Source organism: Eurosta solidaginis, chromosome 1, assembly GCF_040869045.1.
Source record: "Eurosta solidaginis isolate ZX-2024a chromosome 1, ASM4086904v1, whole genome shotgun sequence".
Taxonomy (NCBI): domain Eukaryota; kingdom Metazoa; phylum Arthropoda; class Insecta; order Diptera; family Tephritidae; genus Eurosta; species Eurosta solidaginis.
Genome location: NC_090319.1, coordinates 37458956 through 37467668, shown reverse-complemented (window position 1 = coordinate 37467668; position 8713 = coordinate 37458956).

Sequence of the window (8713 nt, the reverse complement as noted above, 5' to 3'; positions counted from 1 at the left end):
CACCGGCTGCGCCATGCACAGTAATTCTGCGTAGAACACCTTTCCGCGTAGGCGGCCTTCGGCCGCGCTTATTTAAAATAACCCTGGGCTACGCCATGCCAAGTCCGGGTGTGTGGTATAACCGTGGCTACCGCCACGGTGATGTCCTTCCGCATATTACCTTATAACTCTTATGTTTATTGTTATGTTAGCCGATCCAACACCGGCTGCGCCATGCACAGTAATTCTGCGTAGAACACCTTTCCGCGTAGGCGGCCTTCGGCCGCGCTTATTTAAAATAACCCTGGGCTACGCCATGCCAAGTCCGGGTGTGTGGTATAACCGTGGCTACCGCCACGGTGATGTCCTTCCGCATATTACCTTATAACTCTTGTTTATTGTTATGTTAGCCGATCCAACACCGGCTGCGCCATGCACAGTAATTCTGCGTAGAACACCTTTCCGCGTAGGCGGCCTTCGGCCGCGCTTATTTAAAATAACCCTGGGCTACGCCATGCCAAGTCCGGGTGTGTGGTATAACCGTGGCTACCGCCACGGTGATGTCCTTCCGCATATTACCTTATAACTCTTATGTTTATTGTTATGTTATCCGATCCAACACCGGCTGCGCCATGCACAGTAATTCTGCGTAGAACACCTTTCCGCGTAGGCGGCCTTCGGCCGCGCTTATTTAAAATAACCCTGGGCTACGCCATGCCAAGTCCGGGTGCGTGGTATAACCGTGGCTACCGCCACGGTGATGTCCTTCCGCATATTACCTTATAACTCTTATGTTTATTGTTATGTTATCCGATCCAACACCGGCTGCGCCATGCACAGTAATTCTGCGTAGAACACCTTTTCGCGTAGGCGGCCTTCGGCCGCGCTTATTTAAAATAACCCTGGGCTACGCCATGCCAAGTCCGGGTGCGTGGTATAACCGTGGCTACCGCCACGGTGATGTCCTTCCGCATGGTAGTAAAAATATATATTTTCCTTTTTCTTTATTAACTGAAAGGTGGCACGTTAATATTTATATTTGTTTTTTCTTTGTTGATGTGGCAGCACAGCTTTGTAATGTCATCGATAAAATATATACATACATAAATGTGAATGTTGCTACAAAAGCGCGATTTATTAAATAAAAACATTTAAATAAAGTAAAAACAATGCAAGAATTATATGTGAAATATACTAAAATGAAATTTAAGTGTATCGTTGCCAATTTATATAGATATTTATGTGCATACAGGTTTTGAAAGATGTGTAAATTGTAACTGAAAGTGCTATAGAAATTTGCTAAATTTGCAAACTTTAACATCAAATAACTCGTAAACTATAAGTCTGCGCACTTTAAGTTATATATATTTGTGATCGGGAAAACTCCCTGGTAATAGTCTAGTTGAGGGGTCGACTGCTAATACGCTACCAAAAATATCGAGAGAGGTGTCAAAGGACGCGTCTTGACATCAGTATTAATAATCCGGAGGCGGAAAATAAAAATATTAACTCGTTCAAAAGATATTAACGAAAAACCGAAAAAAGACCCACGGGTACCTCCGAAACCGGGGGTGGGATCCATAGTATTTTTGCGCAGAACACCTTTCTGAGTTGGCGGCCTTCGGCCGCGCTTATAAAAAATAACCCTGGGCTACGCCATGCCAAGTCCGGGTGTGTGGTATAACCGTGGCTACCGCCACGGTGATGCACAAATTTTTTTGTGGGTACAACCACAACAACAACCACATGCAAATCGCCAACTTCAACTGCAAATATCTCCGGACATGGATAAACTTTTTCTTTTCCGCCATCGGATTATTGTTCTCGAGATTAATACGCGTCTTTTGACACCTCTCTCGATATTTTTGGTAGCGTATTAGCAGTCGACCCCTCAACTAGACTATTACCAACTCCCTCTTTCATTTGATACCAAGTTTAACCCCTAACTCGGGGGGTGCTAAACTAAATCGCTGCCTTAGTTTTTTATTATATCACAATTATACTGCAAAATTTTTGGGGAACTCCAAATGCGATGCCTCTGGAATCGGATGTGACTCACTTAAGTACATTGTTGCGAATACAATCCACACATGCTTTTGACATTTTCCTACATAAAGAAACCCGGTAGGGAAAGTTAAGTGCAATGCGAATGAGGCCAATGTAAACCCTGTTAGCGCGCAACAAATCGGTACGCCCTTGAGTACCTAAAGTTACAAATTTATTCTACTTCAAAATGCAACCTTGTGGCTGTATGTCAAGTAAATCGCCTACACGAGTTCAACTGACGTTAAGGCATTGCATTGGAGCCTTTGCCCTTTCCTTTTCTTTTCGTTGGTGGCGTTGAACAAGGAGGACAAGCAGCACAAGTATTTTAGCGACCACGCATATAATTAGAATTACAATCATGTAATTGCAATATAAGTTAACAATTTCCTTTGTACAGAATTACACCTGAATTAAATGAATTTTCCAAGGTAATACAGCTTAAAATCCGTGTTATTTTTCCACCCGCCAACATTCTATAATACTTGTGGAAAACGACAATCGAAAGCACGTTGTGGAAAATATATTGTTGGGAATTTCTATGCATCCACCATTTGCTAACACGCCATGAATGACTTGCAAAATTCCGAAGTTGCCCTTGTTAGTGATGCACCTCCGCTTATTGGTGCATTCAGCAGTAATTCGCAAACGCACGTTACGGGGGGCAATTTATCAATTGGAACAACTGCTACCACAATACCAGCGAGTGTGCCCGGAATATTTTAGTGCTTACCAAATGTCACCATACAAATCGCTACATGCCGGGCTCGGAGGCCTGGGTGTACCCATAAATCAACAGCCATGTTATACTAGCACACATATGATGCATAACCAATATCTTTATAATGGTGTACCCTCTTATATTGGTAAACCTCAGCTAAACTCAACGTTTGCTCACCCATCTGGATGCGTGTACGGTCAGAGCCGTCACGGACCAAATAGTACCATTTTCACATCCATTCAAGGGGGTAACGACCAACATGCATCGCAATTGTCATTCGATACATCACAGGCTAACGTAGGCACTGCACATATAGGAACATATGGCGCTGCCGCACCATATCAACCTGTCAAACCAGTGCACGGCTGGTCCGGGCAACCACATGGAGGTTTAGCGCCCGTCAGCGACAGCACGTGGGGTGGTCTATACACGCAGCCTCGGTACAATCTCGACGTAAGCCTGACACCATCGCAAGCGGCAGCACGACACGTGCTTATTAAAGATCTGCTACCCTTCTCTGGAAAACCAGAGGAGTGGCCACTCTTCATCACGAACTACTAGCAATCAACTGAGCGTTGTGGGTTTACTGAACAGGAAAATCTAATCCGACTTCAAAAGTCACTACGCCGGGCGGCTCTAGAAGCTGTGAGAGGGAAACTAATGATGCCCTCCACCGTTCACCTTGCCATTGCTACATTGCGCATGCTTTTCGGGCGACCCGATGTAATCCACGATACACTCCAGCGCAAGTTGAGACAAATGCCAACAGTAAAAACTGATCGGTTGCACACTTTAATCGATCTCGCTCTGGCCGTTCAAAATTATAGGACAACGATGCAGGCGTTGGGTCTTAGCGACTATCTCAATGATCCAATGTTGATAAATGAGTTGCTGGCCAAACTTCCAGGGGATATGAAACTAGATTGGGGTCGCCGTCGAATGACCACAGCTCGCGTCGACATTATAGCATTTCACGATTGGCTTTTCGGCCTAGCATCGTGCGCCAGCCAAGTGACACCACTTAGTTCTCCCACTTATACGACTTGGAAAGAAAACGCGGGACGAAGGGGCAACAAAGAAAGAGTCCTCATTCACGACAGTAACTTTAAAGGGCATGATAGAACAAGACCTCCCTGTCATCTGTGCGGCAACGACCATAATCTCTCCGAGTGTCAAAACTTCAAGGCAAAGAGCAGAAATGAACGTTGGCAGGTGGTGAAGGACAAAAAACTATGCGTCCGTTGCTTCGAAACGCATTTGCTTCGGCGCTGTGCATCCAAGAAATAGTGCGGAGTTGACGGTTGCAGAATGGCCCACAACCCACTATTACATAGTCGATCATCTGCAGCTGACAACAGCAAGGTGAACAATAATGACGGGCCCACAGTGCTATTCCATCAGCGTAAATTCAAAAGAGCAATCTTCCACTACATTACGGTGACTCTTTATGGACCGAAATCAACTTTAGAGACGTTTGCCCTGATTGATGAAGGAGCATCATGCACACTGATGGACAATAGTTTGGCCGAGCACTTGGGGTTTGACGGTCCCAGCGAAGAACTTTGTTTGAGATGGACAGGCGATATCACTCAACAAGAGGCTAATTCGAAATTTGTAGGCTGCGAAATATCCGGCAGAGGAGAAAAATCAACACGATATCGTATGCGTAACGTGCGCACCATCACTAACCTAGAGCTACCGCACAATCTCTAAACGTTGAAGAGTTGGCTGAGCACCATCACTTGAGACCACTGCCTATTGTACCATACACTAATTTCAGAGCACGTTTGTTGTTAGGTTTGGATAACACAAAGCTCGCCATTCCGATAGAGGTACACGAAGTCGAGGGTGATGATCTAGTAGCTGCGCGTTGCAAGTTAGGCTGGTCGGTATATGGCCATAAAAATTCCGATCATCCATTAGAGGAAAGCTTGTTGCACGTATGCCCCTGTACGCGAGATAATCAAGTGGACAGCTTGATGAGAACATATTTTTCCATAGAATCGATAGGTACCAGTCCCAACGTCAAACCGCTCAGGCCAAAGGCAGACGAACGTGCATATACCATAATGCAGAATACAGTCAAATATAAACCATACGAAAAGAAATGGGAAACTGGCCTCTTATGGAGATACGACATAATTGATTTACCCGACTCCTTCCAAATGGCTTATCATCGACTTCAATGTCTTGAAAGAAAGATGGAAAAGTGCGCCGAGTTGAAAGAATTCGTCATTGAGAAAATGAATCACTACATCGACAAGGGGTACGCTCGAAAGCTTTCCGCCAGCTAAGTCACTAAAGGAGGGAAGTCCTGGTTCATACCAATGTTCACCGTCATGAATGTTAACAAAAATAAGAGACTAATCGTATGGGATGCGGCGGCCAAGGTGCAAAACACAAGCCTGAACGACGTATTGCTTACAGGCCCTGACCTCTTACGATCAATGGTGGGTGTTTTAATGCGGTTTCGCGAACGACCGGTGGCTATATGCGGGGACATCCGTGAAATGTTCCACCAAATACATGTGAGGAAAGAGGACCAGGTGGCGCAACAGTTTCTTTGGAGTGATGGCGATACCAGCCGGCGACCTGATGTATTGATTATGACCGTGATGACGTTTGGAGCGTCTTTCTCTCCATCTTTAGCCAACTATATAAAGGACAAAAATGCGCAACGTTTCGAGAAGGAGCTTCCTCAAGCAGTGGCAGCAATCGTTCAAAACACATTTGTGGATGATTGGCTGCATAGCGTAGACGACGAAGATGAGATGATTCGCTTAGCTAATGATGTCCGCCACATCCACGGTGAAGGCGGTTTCGAGATGCGGAGTTGGCTGTCAAATTCTGCGCGAGTTGTGTATGCACTCATGGGAGGATCAGAGTCCATAAACAAGTGCTTTGACGAGCCAAGTTCGGAATTCCAAAAGGTTCTCGGCATGTGGTGGCTGCAGAACAGTGACGAGTTAACCTTTAAACATAATTTCAAGAAAGTTCCACCAATTTGTGGCCGTACGCGTCGGCGAAATCTTAGAAGGATCACAAGTCAACGAATGGCGGTGGGTGCCATCAAAGCACAACGTCGCGGACGACGCCACTAAGTGGAATCCCACACACTTCCGGCAGATCTTCTTGCAGCATTTACTCACCCCTTCGCATACACAGGGGTTGACTATTTTGGACCCTTCGATGTGATGGCAGGAAGATGGCAGGCTCTGACGCCAAATCATATCCTACTTGGAAATTCAAGTGGCATAAGAGAAAAAGATGACATAGACGTAGGTCTTCCTACACAACTGAACGAAAGCTTTCGTAGTGCCGGCGACTTGGCGGACCGATTTTGGAGAAGATGGCTCCGTGAATACTTACCGGGTGTCACCAGACGCGCAAAATGGTTCGATAACCCCGAAGTACCAATCGCTCCAGATGACATCGTCATAATCGTAGACGAGAACACAAAGCGGAACACATGGGTAAGAGGAAGGGTACTAGATGTCATACGCAGCGCTGGCGGGCAAGTCAGGAGTGCAGTGGTCAAAACCTCCAGCAGCTTGGGGACCCGCCCAGTGGTGAAACTTGCGCGCCTCGATCTGAAATCGGTGAACCCCAGACCAGAGCATGAAGTTCACGGAAGGGGGAATGTTAGCGCGCAACAAATCGGTACGCCCTTGAGTACCTAAAGTTACAAAATTATTCTACTTCAAAATGCAATCTTGTGGCTGTATGCCAAGTAAATCGCCTACACGAGTTCAACTGACATTAAGGCATTGCATTGGAGCCTTTGCCCTTTCCTTTTCTTTTCGTTGGCGGCGTTGAACAAGGAGGACAAGCAGCACAAGTATTTTAGCGACCACGCATATAATTAGAATTACAATCATATAATTGCAACATAAGTTAACAATTTCCTTTGTACAGAATTACACCTGAATTAAATGAATTTTCCAAGGTAATACAGCTTAAAATACGTGTTATTTTTCCACCCGCCAACAAACGCATTCAAATGCCTCATTTAGAAGTACACATTTCAGCCCAGTGTCGATGTCATTTAGGGCCCTTGTTTCAATCGATTATTCGGTTAAACAATTAGTAGAATATTTTATTATAGCATGCACTCGATTACCTGACATGGTTAGAATATAGACAGTTTCATACACAAATATTTTTTTGTTTCGTTAAAAAAATCAAAATTTTCATAAATTAAATTGTCATCATTAAAACAAAAATAATTTGATTATTTGCAGCATAACAAAACTCCGAAAACGGGATGAAATTTCTTTACTAGCTCTGAGGATGTCAAAGAAACAAAGTGGAAAATATGTCAGCTGTACACTCCACGTCCTTACGAGCCATAGAACTCATACTATATGATACTACTTTATTTTCGTGTATTTTTTCTTGTATTTTATCTTCAGTTTTTTGTCGCACTCCCTCCTAATACGACTTCAGTACTGGTGTAAGTGTGCAAACTATATTTCAAAAAACTAACGAAATACAAGGAAAATACAATCTAGTTCATTAAAAACAAACGAGTCAGTTTGTATTTCGAAAGGTTTTTTTGACATTCGCCCGTTTTTTATTTATTTTTTTCTGACACATGAAAATTTTGTTTTTAGTTTGAAAATTTAGTGCATAAAACCACAATTAAAATCAACTTTCTTGTGAAAAAAGTGAACAATTACAGACCGAATTAATTTTCCCGTGTTATTTGCATTGGTTTTATTGTTAAAAGTGTTAATGTAAAAATAAAATGTAAAACATAAACAAAAACATGTCAAACTCACTAATTTTGGGGGGAATAGTGGTCTCGCTTTTTCATGATAGAAATTGTTTTTGTGTTTTGAAGTTTCGATAAAGTTTCGTCAGTTGTTTTAGCTTGGAATCCAAGCAAAAATAAAGTAGTGTCATATATAATGGAATGCTAGCAACTGGTCAATTAGTGATGATCAATTTTTTTCCTAAACAATCTTAATCGTTAATTATTTAACTAGATTTCCCATTAAATTGTTATGGATATCGCATTTACAGTGGAAGCAGTAAGGAAACCGGTCGGCATGATGTGTTGGTGCACAGTGGCTAGTCATTGTCGGCTGGGGCGGGTCCTTGCCAACCTTACTGTTCCTGCGCCATAAACAGAAAAAAGTTCCTATCATGCCTATCAAAAAACTTAGCTGTCAAATTAAAAAAAAACCGACAGAAGCGCAGAGACCGACTCAAAACGCTCATAAATTCAAACTAAAACGACATCCGGTCGAACCGGATGCCACGGACAGACCGTTAGACCTTCAAAAATTTAAAATTCAAAAAGAAATAACCGCAAAAAAAATACCGAACCGGACATGACCGGTTACTAATCGCTGAAAATCAAAATAAAAAAAAAACGCTGAAAAATTAAAGGAAAACAAAAAGGCCGAATATACATAGGGGCGCCGCGGGTGGTGTTGCGACGCCCGGTGCATTATCCCACCCTCAAAAACCATGGCCACCGTCGCACCTAAAATTCCGGTGGCCCTTACCTGTTTCCCTAAGTGCCTTCTAAATAAATGGCGACGCCAGCATTCCCATTTTAAATACTTATTTATTTATAATTCATTTCAATGAAGACTTAGGCAATATATATATAGTAAGACTAACTAAGTTTATAAAAAGAATTTTTTTTTTTTTTATTATTTAGTGTAAGTTTTGACGTAGTCATATGAAGTGTATCTAGTTATAAATGAAAGTTTAATTATAAAACAAAAAGAGAACAAACGTGTGCTAATTTATAATTTTTAATTATAAAATTTTTTCCTGTTACGGGTTCAGCTTTTATAAACCAAAGTTGTCTAAAAAAAAATTTTCGAAGTCTCAAAACAAACTATTCATGACCTTGCGAATTAGTCATTCAAAACGACAATCGGTACAAGTTAAAAATTTTGTTTTTCTCTTCTTCTTTGCTTCTCCTCCAACGCTTGCATTTACATTTTTCCCCTC